This window comes from Apteryx mantelli, chromosome 15 (genome assembly GCF_036417845.1).
Source record: "Apteryx mantelli isolate bAptMan1 chromosome 15, bAptMan1.hap1, whole genome shotgun sequence".
NCBI lineage: Eukaryota > Metazoa > Chordata > Aves > Apterygiformes > Apterygidae > Apteryx > Apteryx mantelli.
The window spans coordinates 20,521,469-20,543,438 of NC_089992.1; the positions used below are offsets into that span (position 1 = coordinate 20,521,469).

The window sequence follows — 21,970 nt, forward strand, 5'->3', positions numbered from 1 at the left end:
GGGCAGAAGAAAAATAGCCGATCGGGCTGGGCTGCACTGAAGTGAATGAAACAGCTGTTCATACAGGGAAGGAATGGTCAGGTAAGACAGACTGGAAATAATAATCATAGGGCCATCTGCTGCCCTGGGACTTTGCACCCTCAAGGTATGAAACAAATTTTGTCTTCTAGGAGCTCAAGCAGTGTAGCCATTACAAGCCTGTCAAGTAAACATGCTGGAACAGGGCATTAAAGTTACACGAGTTTCATGCAAAAGTTGTTCAGCTTATTTGATTCAAAATAGTAAGTTAAGAGAAAATAGAGCCTTTTTAACCAGATTTTCCATGTTAACCAAATGCTTCATGAACACAGAAGATATGCACATATTCTTTTAAGTGCCACTCTTATTTCCAGCTTATGTATTACATCAAATTGTGGAAGAATTAACAGTCATTTATTTTGTCATTTCCTCAGAAATGATCAATCTCAAAATGATTTTAACTTTCCATTTTTAGTATGATTTTATTGAAATGATTTTGGCAAATGTTTTGAATTATCTGGAATTCTTGTTACAGGTATTTTCTTAACCTCAGTCAGTTTCTTTCAGGCCTGAGTGCAGTACAGAAGCTGTGCTATGAGATAAAAACTATTATTTCCTTGATGAATTATTGTTTCCAACCAAAGCATATAGCATTTTCTATTGTCTGCAGAACAGTGAGAATGCATCCTTGCATGTCCAGAAGCATTTGCGTAGGTCTGTAAGCTGTCTTTTAGACCACTGCTCATGCCCACATTACTGGTAAGCCTACAGTCCACTGCAGGGAAAATGGAGAAGAAAAGACTCCAGACCCCCTGGGTGTCTTGGATGGGTCACACCCTGGCCAACTGGTCTTCTGCAAAAAAGCTTCTCTGAGGCTGGATGCCACAGGAGCCTGTTTTAGTCACCTCTCAAGTCATATACAAAAACATCATGAGGCTGGGTGACAGCTGAGAGTACAAGTGCCTATCATTCCTAGTTTACTTTGCTACCAGTCAACCGGAGAGGCGAAGACCACACCTTATGTCAGACTGAAATGGCATTTAGAAGAGAGGCTGAGAGTTAACTCATCTGAGTTAGCTAATATCTGGAGAGACAATGCAAAGCATTGGTAGGGAAATGCCTCTCTTACATAATACTCTATTTTAAAACGTGGATAGGGTGTTATTTTTTGGCTGCTCTTGGAGATCAGCTGCTTAAGCCAAAGTTGCTATTCTTATTGAGAAAGGAACCAACTTTTGGATGTCAATATTACTCATCGTTATTAGAGTTAGCCTGCTTTTGTATCTTACTTCTCAAAACAAGCTAGAAAAGTATATGAACACGGAACACAGCTGATGATTGATTACAGTGGTTCAGGTACCTTGCACATTAAGGTATGTGACCAATGCCATGCTCTGCACTGCTCATCTATAACACAAAGATAGATTTTAAGTTATTGTTGAATTTGTAAAGCAAAAATCCTGTGCATCACTGCTACCCTGGTGACTGCCTGCTTGCCTAGACAGCACTGATGACAATCCAACAATTTTTTGCAAGAAGATACCTAATTTGTAATTCAGGAAGGTATTAAGGAGTCTAACTTTCATCTAGGGTGGCTAATCTACCTATGCTGCACTTTTATTCAGGGTAGTTCCCCTCCGGGGCCAGTGGGCTGCGTTAGATACAGCCGGTCCAATCCAGTAGGACAATTACAGCCAGTTCTTTAACTATGTGTCACAGCCTGCCTGCCGAGAGCCTACTCCTTTCCACAGCTGCCTCTTCTGCCACAGGCCCCACCACTAAGCTGCAAGTCACCAGGCAGTCCCACCTCCCTGGCTCAGACCTTGTAGAACACAGCACAGGTCCATCCCCAAAACCTTCCTGTAAGGATGCCACCAGTCCTGCCCCAAGCTGGATGCTACTGAAGGACAACACATCCTTGAGGAGTGGTTGCTTTCCTTCTTTGCATCACTCTGAAGGAGTGGATGTCTATTAGCTACAGAAGAAACCTAGAGGAGACAGCTTCTCAAGACTAAAGCTAACCTTTGTGAATTCCCACCTATATCTCCTGCTTGGTCCAACGGAAAGCACATTTGTTAGCCTGTGAACACGCTGCAGCCTGCACGTGTATTCTCAAACTTCACTGGAAAGAAGCCATTGGCTGGTATGCTTTAAGTGCAAAGGCACCAGAATAGGGGATTTAAAAAGAAATGTAGGCAGAGATGACTTTGCATTAGGACTCCAAGTGAGTTTATAGCTATCACTTCGAGATGGCATTTTTAGAACTGTGTAACATCACGGCACACTAGGTGCAACTGAAAAGGAAAGATCATTTATTTAGTTAAGACGACCTACAGAGGGTTGCAGTGAGATGGGGAGAAGTGAAAGAAGGAAATGGCAATGACCTTGCATTAATGAAGAGCAGACTCCACCGGAACAGTAGCCAGCATTAGTAGGGTCTTTGCTATAAGGAAGCCTGCAGCAGCTGAGTCTTACCAATACTAATGACTGTCATTATGGCCATTTGCAAAAGTACACCAAATTTTAAACAAAAGAATGAAAGTAGTTGGGACACAGATTTATGATGTAATCATAATACACCACATTTAAGACAAAATATCACCTCAGTATCCCACTTAACAACTACTGCTAAAATAGAGCCTGAAGCAGAGTTCAGAGAAAAACTCCTCGGTTACTGTGATTAGAAGCAGCATGTCAGATGATTCAATACAGCATAACATAACACAACAGCCCAGGTTAGGAAATCAGTTTTTTTCCCTTCAATGCCACTGGACAATGCTTGTTAACAGAACTTTCCAGACAGGAAAAACTTGACGTGAGGTTTAGCAGGTCTCTTACATGAAAGTGATGCAAGTAAAAGAGGAAGAAAAACTTCAGGCTGTTTGTTCCAGTCTCTTAACCTTGAAGATCGTCTGTTCTCACTCAGACTGGCTTTCTACGCCAGTCAGCTGACACCGAGGTACATACAATATCCTAAGTCAGAAGTATCTACACAGATGACATACCAGTCAGGCTGCGCATCCCTTTATCAATTTCTACAGTATAAGCATGCAGTCTCATCAACGGGAAAATCCTTTTTAGCATCACTAAGCAAATTCACTGTTTAGGATAGTCACTAACAATTAAAATTTATAATACACCCAAACATCTTGTATATCAGTGTTTTAGCATGCCAAAAGCCTTGAAAATACCTACTCCTTGGGTTACATAAACATTTGGACAGTCTTAAGGCCAGAGGCTAGGCTGAAGGCAAATAAGTTTGCTGTGGGCATTATTTAATACAGATTTACAGCTTTTCTTAAAAACAGAGTAAAGTAGATGTTTAATTTATTGTATCTGAAAATTCAGAATATATCCAGGAGAAAACTGTGAAGTAATGATTATAAAACGACTGAAGTCACCAAGAGTATTCTTACCTAAGATTTTAAATAACTAGGTATTCAGTATGGGTGAATGTCTCCCTTCTCCATGCAATTTAAGATACTGCCATCACACAGTAGAGAAAAGGCTACTAGGTATTCTACGTGAAGATACAACTCGCAAGATATGAAACTACAAGTTTTAAAATTCATCATATATTCTATATATTTCACTTGTTAAAAATATTTCTGGAGATAAACCAATAATAGCTCTTGCTCAGAAAGGTAAGCCATTTGCAAGTGAAAAATTCAAAGTCACACAGTCAATTAAAATTTTCTTCATTTTACTCCATGTTTATACCATCGGTCCTTCACATTAAACAATGACATTAAAGATATAAATCACCGAGTCCAAGAAAAATTAATGCTCTTCTGTTAAGAATTGTAATTATTAGAATTATGAAAAGAATTGGCCGAGAGGACTGAAACTTCTTTTGTGATATCTGTGTGATATCTGTGCGATATCTGATCATATATTCACTCATTTCTAAAATATGAATATAGACTTATACAGAGAACTATTGGTTTAGTAAACACCCCAGAAATTCCAGTGATACACTGTCAGATGGTATTAACGTATTAATAGATTGGTATTGATTAATAGATTAATACGTATTAATAGATCAAATAGATCTCATTCTGATGTCTTTTTGCAATGAGACATTCTGTAAGTGTTTTCCTATGAAAAGATTCCTGTAGTCAGGCCTCAAGAAATTTCATATAAATTAAGCATAAAAGAAACAAGTAATAATATTGAAGGATGATTAATCTCAGCTCTGAATTACCATCCTAGACTAATCCCCTTCCCTAACGATGCTGATGTTTTAGGATTTTTCTTAAATGACCTTCTTGGTTAATTCTCATTCGTATGATTTGCCACTGTAATAACAACATTTTACTATATATATATATATATGTATATAAATACATATGAGGTCCCAGGCTTGGAACATCCCCTATCTCTTGTTACTTCTGCGTACCAAACAAACATACCCACTCAGTGCGTTTGCATTATACAAGAACAGAGTAACTTGTATTTGGGACAGTTTTCCTTTCAGAAGGAAAAAGAGTTCCCTCCCTAGGGCTCCTAGCAACACCCCATTACTACACTGGCTGCTTCCTTACACCTCCATCTGCCATATCACAGGAAATATGGAGCAACTTTGACATTTTGGAAAAAAAGTATTTCACAATTCAAAACAGCAAAGGTTGAGAATTTCATATTATACTCTATTTCTGACATGTGATTTTTGCAGTGTAGGATCATTCTAATATGTATGCGAATGCAGGAAGTAATATCACCTCATACTTTAGCTTTAATTTTAATTGAACCACTAGTTCATTCGTGCATGAATTGTAACATGCCTCATGGACAGCCAAATCCACTCCAGTACCCCTCCTATTCTGCTCTCTTCACTCATTCACCTCCAGAAATCATTTTTCTCCCTTCAGTTGTGCAATTAAAGTAAGAAGCATCTTTCAAGTTCTGTTTGGAAGAAAACTGTGTTAATAGTCACTAATAAATACTTCACTTACAAGATCTTATTGTCTTCAAACACCATCTGGCAGGACATAGTATTTCATTAAACATATTTTAATATAAAAAGAATATATAGGGCCATAGCACCACTATTTTTTACCTGTTGATAGTATGTGCAGCCCTACTGAACCAGATTCCTTTGTTCAAGGGAGTAGGGTTTCATATGTTATTTCTAAATAAATAAGACCCTATCAAGGAAATGTCTGACAGCATTGCTAATTTCTCTTCTTCAACACAAAAACAAGGAAAGACCCTGCATTTTGCTTTACTCTGTATCTGGAGAGAGGATGAAGGGAAAGCTTTGTGACACATACCTCAGACCTACACAAAGCAGAATTTCCCTTGTGTTCTATGGCCCTGTTTCTTTTCAGAGCAGAGAACATTTTGTAAAGCTACATGGAATGTGAATGCAAGGACGTATCTATTCCTTCCACTGACCATTAGCCAAAAGAAACCTCTTTATAATCAGGTCTCCTTCCTTCATACACATGCAGAGAAAGTGAACTGAGTTCAGACTCCAAACCAGGTTCAAAAGATGAGCTTGTGTGTGAGCACTGTCTAAGACACCACAACACCAAGTTTTTCTAGCTTCTTCTCTTGATTTTCATATAACTCCTATAAACAGTAATTCAGAGTGCATGTGTGCACCCAGACAAGATGCTAAACCACTGCATGGCTAGTTAAGGTTTAACCTTGTGCCAGGTGTTGCCTGGTATATAGGATGCTATCATTTATTCATAATAAAATCATAAATAGATTACCAGCTCTCTGCCACAGTAATGTCTTTGCTCTCATATTTTTAATAACCTTCATTATAAGGTTATTCTCGTAACTGTCTTCTGCAAGGATCTTTGCATAAAACTTTGCACCCCTAATTTACAGGATCTCAGTCATGAAATAAGTCAATCCCTTCAATGCCTTTTTGCAGCGGATTGTGTTCCTTGTTCCAGTGTGCAACTCTGGTCATCAAGACATTCAGAGCATTCAGAGCATTTGGGATTTTATTTCAACATATGCTTTTGTTGTTGTTACAAGTGGAATTAGTTTAGTCCTTCTAAACCAGCTGCAACATGGCTCAGACATCCCCACAGGGTAATGACTTCCACTTTGCAGTGTATTAAGATGGGGTGACCAAAACAGCAGCTTTGCCACAAGTTACTATCACAGCAACAGTAACAAAATCAACTCTCATTTGGTGAAGTAGCACTTACCAACATCACCCCACCAGACTTGGAACACAAAACATGTCAGTTTGCTTGCTTTCGCCCCAGCATTTAAACCACAGCACAAGGAGGACAGCTGAACACAGTCCATGTCTGCTCAACAGATGCTTAGCATCTGACAAAATTACTGTAAAGCACTATTAATGAAGCAGCTTGTAAACGGAGAAGGTAGAAGAGTGGTTACATTTTCAGCAGCCTTTCCAGCATGGGTGGTGACAAACAGAAGAGTAGCAGAGAGGACAACTGATGGCAATAACTGCTACAACCATCTAAGACTGATCTGCTGCTGAACAGAGACAAAACTGTCAGTCTTGCTTTCTCAGTAGAAGCTAAATATTAAATATGGCACAGATGTGACCACGTTGCAAGTCAGCAAGGCTAAAGATTATTGTGATCATACCACTGCTCTGGTGCTGCGTAACATCTTCACTACATGCATCAATTCTGCATACACGCAATCAGCTTCTCAAGAAGCTAGTATGAGAGTTCATAGGTAACAGATTAGATTACCTCAGTACAAGTGAAAATGATATTGTTTCCAAGTTATTCACCTCTATCACCTAGTCAATTCAAATTAAAATATATTTCAAATATTTATTTCATTTTATTCAAAGTTATCTCTTGCCAGTTTGCATATATCAGAGGCTGCAAATCACTCCTAGAAGTCATCTATGGCAAGTTTCCTACAAAAAATATTGTGCACTGGACAGGCAGCTGGGTGTGCTTTGACCACAGTTAATTAGTTTCCGACCTACTGTCATCTTATACTCTTCCATGCAACCAGCAGTTGCATATACCTTTTGTCTTAGCTTACAGACCAGTTAGGAGGGGTTGATGTTTCAGGGTCTTAAGATTTGGTTTATTTATGTTTATTGTGCCTCACACAACAGAGCCCAGGAAGCCACTTGGCTGATACAAATGAAGACAGACACTGATTATATAGAAATGATTCTTAGAACTGGGCAACAGATCATCAATAGAATTTATGGTATTTTACATCTAGCACAGAATTCACGAGTACATATTTTACTTTTTTCTTGAGGTGAATCTCTTCTATATTATGACTGGAAATTGCCCGTTAGTGACAAATGACTATGTATTTTAAAGAAAATGAATAAGAGGTCAAAGAGGACATAGGAAAACTCCAAAGCCCAGCAAATTCAGCCTGTTTTGGAGTAGTTCTGGGTACATTCTAGATTTAAAAATTGGTCTAAGCTATTAAAAAAGGGGGCAGGGGGGATTGCCTAATTTTACATGCAAAATTTATATTCCATCAAAGAAATATGACTTACAGTAATTGGAAATGGCTCCATGCCCCAAATTGTTTAGTAGTTTTTGTATTATTTAATCTTATAACAAATAATCAAGCAGAAAGCATTAGTTATAACTACAAACAACTACTGCTGTTGAGTCTCATAAACAACTAGTTTAAAATATGTGGCCAAATTATTTGAGTCTCAGTATCAACACTGCTGATTTTGCTGCAATTCTGACTTATTAACTTATCTGTTATTTACTAGTCAGCTACTACATTGCATGCATGTTCTTTCACTGGTCAACAAATAATTCAGATTTGATTAGTATTATCATTCAAATGTAACTATTAAGAATTTACTGCAATTGTCAATGCTGTTGAATATGATGTTTATGGCATACTTCAAGCTTATCCCCCCCCAAATGAACTCACAATTCACATCAAGTTCTGCCTGCCTTATTCTTATTTAAGCTAAAGCATATTAATCCCCTATCTTGTACAGGAATGGATCAGTGTTACAGAGTGTCCCTTATGTAGTGGTCACATCAAATAATAGGATTCATTAACCTACCATGTAAGGAGTTTTCACATCAAGAATAATATATATATTTTTCTTGACCTGAAGAGTGCTTTGGAGGAAAAGAGGCAGATCTGTACTTCTTTGCCGTAAGAGGTGTAACATTGTATTCATACTGCAAAATGCAATATTCTTTCGAAGGCAGAAACACCATTGGATTGCCTGCTATGACTAATTTTCCAGACACAATTTTTGGCTCTTTTCTCTGGCTCCCTGCTTTAACTAATTTTGGGGGCCCTGAAGTCTGTTCCTGCTAGGAGAGAACAAGAACAAACCTGGTACTCCTGATATATGACATCACTTACAAAAAACAGGTGAAAATTCCTGTGTTCCTAATCATGGTTGATTAGGAGAACAGCTGATCAAATACTACAGCATGCCTTCGTTCACTGACCCAAACATTTTAGCTGGTCTTACTTAGGGTACACTTCCAGACACCACTGTCACAGCCATACTGATTTAAGGGCTTCCAACTGGCTGCCTGCTTCTGCCCTCAGGCTGCCCATTTGGTTGTGCTGATACAATCGTCTGCAAGGCCAGACTGTGAATTAGATAAGCAAACTGATCCAGGTTAAAAAGTACTTTTTCTTCTTAACATGCACTCACTTTGTTCACAAGCATAGCTGCATAAACAGTTGTGCTGCCACAACCAAGGGAATAAGGTGGGAACCCCTTTAGCTAGCATTGTGAGCAGGACAATTGCTTACTGAAGTAATTATAGCGTTAATTCTTATTGCCTTCTGCATAGTAGTGATAGGCACATTTGATAATTGTCAGTTATCTGCTACCAATTCAAAGCTTTCTTTTAATGTTGCCATTTTTCAGTGTCTAAATACCTCTGACAACTAGCAATACAGCTAGTGAGTACTGGTGAAACTGAAAATTAAGTGATGTTCAAGCTTAAGTAGGGAGTAGAGGAGTGCCTATGAAAGCACAGCAAAGAAGAAGTGCACAGCCAAGAAGAAGTGCACAGCCAGTAATGACCAAAGAATGATGTTTCTTTCTAATCATATAAATACAAAGCACATGCTGGTCCACTCATACTGACAGGCTACTGATGCTGAAGCTATTGTTAATTTTGATATTCAGGTTCTGGAAAGGCCTGAGCTTTAACAATTTAAACATGAATCTGATTCCAGTTTAAACCTTGTGTTTAACTTGTATCCTTCCACTCTATCCTGAATACAATACAGGCAGTGCAATTTTACAGCTCAGTCTTGAGCTTATGGTAGCTCAAGTGCCAAGGGATATTCTGGTGAAGAAAGGAGTTTTTGCTTCATTCTCCCACAGCCTTTAAGGGCTTCAGTAGCACTGGGAGATGCTCAAGCTTAGTCAGCCAAATAGCATATGGCTACACATCCCTTCATAATTAATGTGATCATTCTGGAAACTGCATTAAAACTATGGTGTCCTTTTTCACTTTTATCCAAAACCAGGACTTTATTTTTTACATCAAGCCATAAACTTATTGTTTGGAAGCCCAACATGTCACAAACTTGGAACTGGTATTTTCAATCTCAAGTGCAAGTAGTTTGGAGATACTCAGTGAAAATCCTGACCATTTTAATCTTCCCTACTGCAATATACCAGAAAAAGTCAAAAGTTCATTTTGAAACAGGTTTTAAGCATCAGCTACAAGTTTCATAAAAGGTTTCAGTATTAAGTACTACATTTGCTTTACAATTCAGTTTAACACTTTGGCCATGTTTGTGAGGTGACTTGCGACGTGAGATAATTTGCACAGTGATAAATGTATACTCATACCTATCCTGGTGCAGTGTCACTGCTCTGATATGCTTGGTGTACATGCAGGACTCCTTTTTCCCCTCCTACAAACACCTCTTTTTTCTATTAGAATATACTGATCACCGAAAATAGAGCAATTATCCATAAAAAGGTGGTTTTAAAGTTCACCTCCACTTTAAATAACATAATCTGCAAGCCAGTGCTGTGTCCATATTATACAAAATTCAGCTACCACCACTGTGACAAAGAATGGCTTATAAATCATTCTTGGAGGTTTGGCTCTTGGAATAAGGGAATTTTTCACTATGAGTTATCAAAAAGCTCATATTCGTATAAGCCCAGGCAGTATGTAAATCCTGTAAATCCAGGCAGTATGTAACTCCTTGCTATAAAATTAACTACTCATTTCATTAAGATCAAATTGTTATAGTCAACTAATTGGGCTTCATGAAACAAACATGAAGTTTCAAAACTAAATCCCTAATCCTTTCAAATGGCACCTTATTGATCGCTACTCTCCTGAGGCTAACACAGGAACAAGCCTGGAAGCTGTTTTCTACCATTCTGTCCATGTCAGAACACTGCCTCCCTAAGACAGCTTGCACCCTTGCTGCTTATACACAACCCAACTGCCAACCTTTACAAACAGCGCTGTATTTCCATCACTTAATGGTTCACTGGTATTTTTAAAGCCACTTATGTGGTGCTTTGCTTAAATTTACTCAAAGTACCTACCTATGGCACCAAATTCAAAATAAAAGAGGATAAGGGATTTTACTGTAGCAAATGGGGAATACAAGCACTCACCTCAAAAGGGGCCTGAAACACACAACATCTAAAAATTGTCACCAAGTGAGCTGCAAGAAACCTATCATTTCTGCTGTAGCACAGTGAAGGGTGAATTAATTATGCCGTGATTTGAATGGGAGGCTCTACTGGCCATCATCTTCCAGATGAACAACTCAAGAACAGCCAAGTTAAAATATTTTTCTAGAGCATTTTTGTATAAACTAATTAAACAAAAAATAAATGGAAGAGAGGAAAAAAAAGAAATGGTAGTCAACATAAAAAAAGCAGTCTCTTCAATAAAGTTAAATTCATATAAGAAGCTTAGTTGTGTTCCTCAGCTTGAAAGCTACTGGGCACTCCTCTCTCTGACATTAATACTAGACATCAAACTGCAGAGATTATTTACTAGGCTTATCAGCAGTAACAAAACAGGTCTCAAAGTAAAACAGAGGGACTTTTAATTGAGTTCTATTCTATATTTGCCAAGAAAGGAAAAGCAGAACTGCCACCTGAGTGTAAATAGAATACATTGATAATACTGTAGTTCTTAACAGTTTCAAGGAATTAATTATCTTGGAGTATGATGACAATATTTACTGTGTCTTCACTTAAGGAAGAGGGATGGGGGTCACAGACAGGTTTTATTGAGAAAATAAGTATTAGCAAGAAAGCAGGAAAGTTGTCTTACAGTACGACAGTTACCTAAGCAGAATATGGACTATACAATTTTATCTATCCTTTGTTCAAGTGTCTTACTGACCCCAAGACTAATTGTTCAGACTTTGCTGCTCGCATAACCTGTTCAGACAAACAAAGGCAACTGTCAACTGCCATTGATCGTTTATTTTATGCTTGGAGTGAATCTTAAATCACTGTCTCTTTGGAAAGAAAGAGAAAATTGAGATAGATACTGAACTGTCAAAAGCAAAAAGCTTTGTAATTGAGGGTCTTTCATTAAAACTTTTGAACTTAAGGCAACCAGTGGGTGTTCTAACTATTGAGCTTTTAACCATCATGACAACTCGCTAATGAACACATACCTGTAGAGACCCTACACCAGAGAAATGTTAGAGGCTTTTTTTCTTACTACAAGTAACTGTCTTGGGAAGTCTATGCATAACCAGAGCAAAAGCCAAATCTCTTATAGCATATATGACTTAAATACCTTAGAGTGTGCTGAATTTCACCAAGTAGAAACAGATTACAGGTATTACAAATAAATGTATAAACACTGGTTCAGCACTCTGACAATAGTGAAACTAGACAGAAATGAGTACAATACACAGATCAGCTAATTTTTTGTTTTTCAATGTTTATTACATTTTTCAACTTTGTGCAAACTTTGTGGAATTTACCTATTACCTATTATTTAGAGCTATAATTTTAAATAAATCAATGTAGACTTTAAAACACACTGAAAAAATATTTTTTGAATTTAAATATCTTCTAAAAATAGTCATTGCTTATATTTACAATCCTTCCAAAATTCTTAGGCAAATTTTCAAGACAAGTAGTACATCTTCTGTAAAACTGCATGGCCAACCATCTGAATTTACTCTGTAGATAAGAACTCTGGTTTAATTCCTCAACTGTTACAGAAATATCTCACAAAGAAGAAAACATAGTTGAAGCAGTTTGCTGTCCCTACAGATGGCCAATTGAAATCTGAAACACCCGCATAGGAGAAATATAGCTCCAACCTCTCTAGAATACTGATATCTTGAGGAGTCAGCATTGTCTTGTGTTCTCCAGTTCCACAGTATCATGAACAGACAGATGTATTCAGTGGATTTTTTTTTCTAAGGTTTAACATGACAACATAACAGGATCAAGTTGAACTTAAATTATAGCTAAGATTTGCAGCTAGGAGAGAATCTGATTTCTTGTTCCAATAATATTTTTGCTTTCACTTTTTCTCCTTTACCCATTAGGACAAAACCATTAAGCTTTGAAGATTTTTAATAAAATGAAAGGAGGACAAAAAAGTTTAATTAGCATATACTTACCTGGAACTGGGAGACTAGTGCTCTAAACACTAGGCTATTATTCTCAACTGAGAGATGACAGACATAGTCTCTTTTGTTTTTGATGTGAGTTTCTATCTGAATCTCAGCAACTGTCCTTCAAGTCAATACATGCCAACATATTTATGCTTTTAATGTATTTGTTTTCCCCCATTAACAAAATATTCTATTTATAAAATTCAAAAATAACCCTCATTCCTAAACTTCTTTGCATAACATTTAGAGGGCCAGCAAGCCTTTCTATTTAAACTTTTGTGTTCTCTCAGGGAATTTTGGCTCAACACATTCATTCCACTTTGCAAGAAATTCTGAAGTTTTAGACGTGTATTTCTGTTAGGATCATAAACAAATGCACTCACATTTCAGAAAAACATTTCCAAGATTCCTGAGTTGCCATAACAGGGAACTAGATCTCATCAACCCAACAGGTGGGGGTCTACATATCAAAGGAACAGGCTGTCTTCAAACCCGTTTCTTTTTTTTTTAATTTTTTTTTTAAATCAAATTTGATAAAAGCCAGCAGAATTCCAAGATTTCAGCAAATGCATATATTTTGCTCAACATACTGTTCAACAATTATTATTCCATCCTCCACTGCCCCACAGGAACTCTCCAAGTAATTATCGAGGTGAAAGGCAAGGTGTATAAAGAGGTAGAGAGGATTTATTTGCCATGATTCTGTTCATGACCATCTGCCAAAATGAATGTGTGTATAAAGTGATTAATATTTTCTGATGTTTATAAAATATCAAAGGACTCCAAATGTCTATCATACTTTGTCATTGACATGCCTGTACTGTGAACACACAGAATCACTTAAACAGAGATTTAACTTCAGTTAGTAGTATTTATATAATTCAGATTTGATTACCTCACAATTGTAAATGTTTTCATTCACTGTATCAGATAGCAGTCAGTTACAACCCCATTTTTCCAGACAGGAAATTAAAGTATTCAAGGGTAAGGCTTTAAAAAGCACACAGGAAATCTGCTGCAAGTCACACTGAAAGTCTGGGACAGAGTTAGTACCCGCACAGCAATCCCAAACTAGTATTATAACCACCAGCCCATCCTTTCTCAGTGAAAAGCAAATGCCTTTCTAAACCAACTGCAAAGAGAAGCTCTTAATTATTCTGACCAGTAGATATAGCATTATTTATAAAGTGGCAAAGGTACCTTTAAGTGACCATCACTTCCACGTGTGCTGTTGCAGAAGACCATTACTGCCACGGCATTCACATGTTCCAAGTGAAAAGTGGTTTGTTTTTTTTGCTTCATAATAGACTATTCTTGTCAGCACTTCTTTGGAGATCTCAGCTAACTCATCCCCTATGTAGCTTAGCTTGTATGAGCTGATGGGATCATGAAAGACATAAAACTGCTTTAATTTCACATTCTAACATTATTTCCATCTATCCAGACCACACAAACTAACAAAGAAATACTCTCTTACTAACATAAAGCACCTTCATCACTTACACCTATGGTCTTTTGACATTTCAAGTCCCAACATAAATTTAATTTTCCCTATGATCCGGCATTACACCACCTACTGTAACTTCACTGATGAAATGCAAGAATATATTGGGCTTTCACTTCTTTTACACAGAGAGTTTTAGTCCAAGTTTTATTCCAGAGTGAATTTAATAAATTTGGTGATACAATCTTAATTATAAAAAGCTTTTCCCAGGTGGAAGTGCATTGACCAGAAGACTCCATTTCCAATACCCTATCACCTGTAATAGAGCATGACTGGTGAAATAATTTAAATAATATATTTACACATATACTTATCCTACAATCTCCACTTGGATACTTGAAAAAAGCATGTTTTTTAATAAAAACCGATATTAGAAACATTCAGGTGTGTTTGAGGGCAGTACTATCATTCTGCTCTGTGTTGCTTTGCATTTCACACAAACTGAATCTATTTCAGGTTCTACTAAAAATACACACCAAATCTTTTGAAAGAAGTGCTAGAAATTCAGGTGGCCCCAGTTCAGAGACATGCTGTGTTCTCACACTTTCTCATATATTTATAGATTTGAAATGTTGAGAGGTCCTTCTTCCAAAAGCTCCTTGGCAATACTGTTATCTCCTGGTGGATGGATAGCTGCCCTGATCCCAAATGTGTAGATGTACTCATGGCTTTGATGGACTCCATCCTGCAAAGCCTCTGTTTCAGGTTGCCATCACTAGGTATTCTGGTGATCAGATCCCAAATCATGTTCTGTTTATTGCATACTAGCACCTATTTGACTAACAAAGGAAAATACATCTCCTAATAACATTGGAAGGATTTGGGGGTTTAACTGCCTACTTGCTGCTCATCTGCCACAGGCCTCTGAAAATGCCACACACGTGCTTCTCTGTTGATGAATTAAACAATTGTCTGCCTGCCAACAGCCTCTGTGCTAGAGTTGAACACTCTTCTCTGCTTTTTGCATCCTGCTATAGGGTATTTTATTGCATATGTGAGTACTGCTCAGCTGCCCCAAGGACAGGCCACAGTTCCTGGCATACAGAAAAGAACAGAGGCAATGAAGGCACCTAAACAGTTACGCCTATCAGACAACACAGTAACACTTCAAAATTGGAGTATTTCAGCTTTCAGCTGAAAACTTATTTTTATTTTTTTCTAGTATTTAAGTCTTCAATGACAACAAAAATAAACATTGTGGAGAGCTGTTAATATACAACGAAAAGTTTAGTTTAAATGAAAATCCACACTTCTGGAGTGCAGTTTCAATAGAAAAATCCCAACTAGTTCTTCAGTACTGCAGGATATAAACTTTTAGGGTGAAGTTGAGCTAACATAACAGCTTGCCACTATCCAAACAAAACATCTACTTCTTTCCTCTCCCTTTCCTTCCCCTCCCTAGGTACTCAGCTGACTCTGTTAACCTGACAGAAAATTAATCCAGCATACAAAAAATGAAATATGCTTCTTACTACACCTAATCCCTCTGGATAATTTAGTGGACTGTGTTTAGGTGTTTGCACCATGGTACTTAATACATAGGCAGATAGTAATCTTCAACATGTATATTTTCCATCCTTTCATTGTATGTTTTAGCTCAAAGTTAAAGACAGCACCACTTCAGTTTCTTCCCAACATTAAATTATGCCATTCATGTAATTTTACATGGTCTGTATTTGAACTAATAAAATCTATGTTACAGCTAAAGCACAAAAATCTTCTATAGCTGTCCTCTGATTAATGAAATACCAGCTGTGTCAAGCATAATAATGACTACTGAAATGTAACCATGCAGTGGACCACTATATGAGTTTGGTGCAACTCTAGTCAAAGATGAGAAATGTAACACTGCCTTCTATTTTGATAAACCAAAACAGGGGAAAGCCATCATCTGGTGCACAGCTGCTTTGATTGCTGTGAACAATCAAATGGAGGGGGAAGGTTGCTGATGTGTTGTTGACTTGATTTACTACTGTATTGTGGTAACCAAAATGCTGAACTATGTAGAAACTCAATATTTTCTCCTACAGATGTACAAGGATAGGTAAAATGTGTAACACTTGGGCTTGAGAACAGAAACAACCTTTAAAAATTCTCAGTTCTCATTCTGATGTACATAAGCATGAGAAGTCAGAAAGGTAAGCCTAAATAACAACAGCTACTTGAGCTAAGTCTGTGATTTGATGCTACAAATCATTCGGTGGCAATATCACTGTAACTCCCAGCTACTCATTCCCACCATTGAAAGGTTTTGTTGGTGTCACTTAAGCCAGACCAGTTTCCTGATCTGATTTAGAGTTTGGTTACACAAACAATTGGATTTGTTCAACTGGGGGTGGCACAGAAATGAGTGCTTGGACTGCATTTGAACTACATAAACCAATACTTTTGCTAAATGCTTCATATTGTTAAATAACCGCCTGTTCTATGTATCATGATCTACAGAACAAAACAGAGTAAAGCAGATCCATGATGAGTATGAGTGCCTCCTTGCCAGAACTGCAGCACTGTTAAGATTGCCCACCTAACTGGATTTAATACAGCTTTAGCTGTATTGTTTCATGTTTATTATTTACGACAGGGCCCTAAATGTGCTTTCAGTAAAGTTATGTATTTCCCAGCTCCACTTGCCCTACTTCCTAGATTAGGGCCCTCTTAGACAGTAGAGGGGCAGACAAAAGACAAAGGACGGTTAGCTATGGAAATGAAATTTTGTGCTCACAGACCAAGCATGTTAGTAGACATGTGAGCACTTTCACATATTGTTTCTCCAAAGAATTTATTTTTATGTTCAAAAACGTTTCATAAAATTCTGAAGTGAAGACTTGAAATGGATAACTTGCAACATCAAGAATGTATTTCTATATAAACATATATTTTATATTTAAAGTTGCAAACATGCAAATATGAAAAATAACTATTAGAGGCAGAATACAATGAGACACTTAGGTGAAAATTGAAAAAATTCTGAATGTGCTCTTACCTATGACAGAAGTTAATGTCATCTCTGTCTGAGAGAATTTTTAAAGGACTTAAGAGTCAAATAATTGTTATGACAGATAAGTTACATTAGGATTTTAAACCTTTGAACAGATCACAGGAAGCAAGTACTATAGTCAGAACATGATTCTCAAGTTTTCTGACCTATCCAGTTTTCTTTACTCCACTTTTTATTCCCCATTCCTCCTCCATTCTACACTCCTAAATCCTCCAAGAACCTCTAGAAAAGGCAGCTAGGTGCCACAGAAATGACTGGAAAGAAATGAGAGGCCATCCAAGATTTGTTAATCAGCATTCATAATAAAGTACCTCACTGCCACCACAGCCTTTCATACAAACAGAAACCATCAAGTTTCCCTTGAGAAAAGCTGGAAAAGGGGCCCAGGATACAATGCCTAGCAGAGTTCCTAGAATAAAAAGGCCATACTAGAAATTAAGAAAAGCAATCCAAGTGTTATTTGTTGGCTACCCAGGATTTACTAGATGGGACACACTAAGTCACAAGTTCTTGTCTTTTTGTGGACAGGATAAGAGGAGCCAGGCAGAAGCTACAAAAGGAGTAAGGCAGCAATCTCGTAACAAGTATTGGCATTAAGCAAGCAACTTCTCTCCCTCTTTCCTTTCCTCAGTTCTCAGTCCCTGTCTGCAATATCAAAGAGACAGCTGCCTGCAAGCCCTAGACGCTACAGGGCTAGAAAATTGTGAGGGATGTCAGGAGGAACTCAGTAGTCCTCAAAAGCTAGCACACTGTTACGTCCTATGGCAGAGCCTGTAATTCATGAGAGAGACTTTCACACTGCCACCTTGCTAGCAAGTTAGCATCTGCCTCTTCCCTCTGTCCACCCTTTCACCCAGCCCACCCCTATTTTCCAGGGGCAAGAAAATATTTCTCAGTGGTAATATTAGAAATAATCTGTTTTAAAAAGTTTAATTCCCAAATAATGACAGTTGTCTTTTCTCCCATATGCCTTTCCAGTAGGATTTTTGTCTCCTTAAATATTTTTTGTCAGCAGAAAGACATGGCCAGATTATTAAACATTTAGATAACCTTACTATCTAGATAGCCTTACTTTTTTTTTTTTTTTTTTTTTTTTTTTTAAGATATCTCTTTCTTTTAGATGTGGCAAGAGAGTCTCTAGAATGTAGGAATAGGAAATGATCCTAAAAACACACAAAGAGAAAGACCCCTGCAGCCAACCATACAGAGGCACAAAGAACAAATAGGTTAATACAACTTCAGTTCTTGCATGCTGCAAAACAAGGCACTTGCAGAGTTCTGGAAGCTCACCAGCCTAAGAAAGGATTCCACAACCGAGCCACAGAAGTTGAGCTAAGGCTAGTTCTCTTTAGGAATAGCTCTTAGCGGAGATCTCTACAGTAAGAAGGGACAGCCATGATCCAAATACAGAATATTATTGCTTACTTTTAAATTCTCACTTCATTTGTAAATATTTGTCTTAGGTAGCTTTTAAGTATTGCTTGAAATAGGTATGATATCTACCATAAAGCAATCTCTTCAACTACTCAAAAAATTAAGTTATTTAACTTTAGATTAACAGCGCAAAGAAAGAGTATAAACCTGTTAAACAGCTCTGAGTGGCTTCTTGGGCTGCATTAGCTCTGAATTTATTAGACACACAAAAGAAAAACAGTACCTACCTTATATGACACTGTCTGCTCTATAACCATCTTCAGATCAATTTCTGCAATTCAACAGCAGCATGAGCAGAATGAGCATGTTAGTAAGAATACACACAAAAGGTTTTGCATCAAAATATTACCCACTAAAGAAATTTTTTACACATGGGAATTGGCATCAATTCATATAATACTGCACGTTCAAGTACGAATCAGTATGTGAATGATCTTTGTACTTCGTTTTTTCCAACGAGTCTAAAACTTTAGGGTTGGATCTACATTTGGCAAAGTTTCTGACAGCCTCTGACATACAGCTCCGCGCTCTGCATTTTCCGTATTGACTAGATGATTTCAATAATACAGCATCCTCTGGGGAGGAGGGTGGGCAGGAAAACTAAAAGGCAACAGCAGTACAATAAAAAGATTAATTCCCCCACCTTGTGGGCAACTACTGAAACAACAAGTTATAGTACCATTTCACAAGGTGTTGTGAAAACATTGATTATCAAATTTCAAAATTCATTCATCTATCAAGTTTCACAGATGAATTTCTGCTACACCGTGAAGTGAACTTTAAAAAAAATTCTTGCAATTAACTCAAAGTTGATTTAAGTAATATATTCCATTTGGTTTATAAAATCCCTCAAAAAGTTAGAGAATATGTCCATTCTCTTGATGCTTACCAGCATCAGCAGTCAAATACTCAATGTTGACGTGCTCTGCTAAAATCTAAAGAATTTCTTATAGTGTACAGAAAGTAAGTCCTGGGGTTCAAATCTAACAAAAATCAATTCCTTCAGGGCTGTCCCTACGACAAGCTTATTGATATTACCATTCTACCTTAAAAACCATCTTAACTAAAAATGCTCCCTGATATGTGTGTTAGCAAGTCATTGTACAATATTTGTATAGTGATCATTGTATCTTATTTTTTGGTTATATACCTTTTGAAACAGGATGCGGTCAAAAGTCGAGTTTCTTACTAAAAGTTAATGATTTCAAGATACTCTGTCCTGCTTTTACTGATAATTAACCTGCAATAATCCTAAAGGGATCAGTTGTATAAGCCATTCTGGACCCACTAAAACCATTTTAGCCCAATGTCATAGCTCTTTAAAAGTCAACAGCCAACTTATTTCTATCAGGCAAACAGAAAGCACTGCCAGAGGGAAAAAAGACAATAAACATAGGAGGAAGCTTTATAAGCACAGCAGAGTCCTTGTAAATCAACTAAATCAAGGGCAGATTCAGGGCCATACTTATCGGAGCAGAGACCAGGACCTGCATAGCTCATTGACTGACCTATAAAGGTAAAAGGGTAAAGGTATGAGAGGAATTTATATTGTACTGATGAGGAAAAGTTTCAACCCCCTAGAAATACACTACATATGCACTTCCCTATTGTCAGCATCTTTGCATTGAACAAGCAGTTTTGAGAATTATATTCCCTTAACTGTGCTCACCTGCAATAATCAGCAGCAACTAGAAAGAACGCGGACACTGGAATCTGACAGTTGTCAGAACACCAGGAAAGTGGATTTTCCATGTTCCAGCTGCTGATTCCAGTAAAAACTGGGGATTGCTCTCTGCCTCCCTCACTGAAATCCAAACAAGAATTCCTTTTCTTGTTAAAATCCAATACAGCTACTATTTTCTAGTAGCACAGCTTGTCTTTACAAATAGGTAAGGTATTTTTCCTGTTACTGATGCAAAAGGAGTTTACAGTGGAATTTCAATACAAGCTAGCTTTTATCAGCTTTCTAACTCTAAAATGTTAGTCATTTTATAGATTTATCACATCTGCTTTCACTTTCCTTCTCTCCAAACCTACCACAACAATATTGCATTCTGTTTTTTGCCCACAGAAATGCAACCTGAAGACTGAAGGCTAGATTAGGATTGAGATACTGAGCATTTTTACTGTAAAATAAACAACCAAAAATATAAAATCATTTTAATGTAGAAAAATCCTTGCTGACCTGTAGGGGAAAAAAGGAGATGATGCAATAAAATGAATCAAAAGTTTTAAATTCGTAAGTTCCTTCTGATAGGTCAACTCTTTTCAAAGTTATTTTTCCTTTCACATTTAAGCTTTCCTCCTTCAGCTAAGTCAAGTAAATAGACTAACCTATCATCTTAGGTGCTGACAAAGATCTTGAAAACTCCAGAACAGGAGCAATTCACAGCATATAGATGATAACTGCTAAAGTCTGCAGATTTGCATATTCACATCATTGTTACTGAGCAATTATGCAAATAAGACCCACAATCCAAGAAAGGGAATTGCATTAGTAAACTGAACACTATTCATATACTTAGAACAGAAATTTTACTTTATATCTAGATGTGTAACAAAAATGTTTTTTTTTTCCCCTTCAGTCTTCAGTCGCCTTCCATTTGCTGTGTGATGCCATGTGTTTAATTGATAACAGCACCCCCCCTACCTCCTACCCCACCACGAGCATACCTTTGTGCAGGAAATTTTAATAAAGAGACTAAGGCTTTGATTTTTAAGATGAAGCCTGAAGTTGTATGAGGTGACTCTCAAATCTCTCCACATGTTTCTTACATTATCATCATTTCTCTTGAAGGGGGCAGTCCACTGGCATCTGTTTCAAGTAAATTCTTCACACTCAGGTTTGAATAAATATGACTTTTTAAGCTGTTGAAAGAATTATTTTGTCAAATAGATGCTAGCTAGTTTCAAAAGGTATCACAAGTCAGTTTTCACTTTTTAAATTAATGCTTGGTGACCCAAGATATCCTTTTATAGATTATTCTAGTTGTCAAAGATCAATGTTAAAAATATTCCTAGCATGCTAATCTACTATGACAAAAACATTTTTACTGCAAATAATGAGATAAAAATATTGGAACCTTGATTGTTAAGCTGAATCGCTTTAATTGATCCCCCCTCAATTTCACAATTAATCCTCTGTAAGAGACCGTATTTAACCTCTTACTACTAAATCACTCTATCAGGGTCCATAGTAAACCAAACATTTTTCCCAGACTCTGAAAGTGTTAAACAAATTGTTAATCATGATGATGAAAGGGGTAAAGTTGTTTTATTTGAAAAGAACCACAGAATCACAGAATAGTTGAGGTTGGAAGCAACCCTGGAGATCAGGTAGCCCAACCCTCCTGCTCAAAGCAGTTGGCTAGAACAGGTTGCCCAGAACCATGTCCAGTCAGGTTTTGAATATCTCCAACGATGGAGACTCCACAATCTGAATGCTTTTAAGTTATACAAGGGTTTTT

At 37.3% G+C, this 21,970-nt stretch overlaps 1 long non-coding RNA gene across 3 annotated transcripts in view; it reads right to left on the reverse strand.

The window, feature by feature from the left end:
• The window catches only part of LOC106496492 (uncharacterized), a 287,771-nt gene extending 266,420 nt beyond the window's left edge, over positions 1–21,351 (reverse strand). For all 3 annotated transcript variants that reach the window (XR_010885701.1, XR_010885700.1, XR_010885699.1), the window contains exons 1-3: positions 21,177–21,351; positions 18,731–18,774; positions 13,768–13,943 (exon numbers count right to left, since the gene is read on the reverse strand). This is a non-coding gene — a long non-coding RNA (uncharacterized lncRNA). The remainder of the gene's footprint in view (positions 1–13,767; positions 13,944–18,730; positions 18,775–21,176) is intronic.
• Between the last annotated feature and the right edge of the window lie 619 nt (positions 21,352–21,970).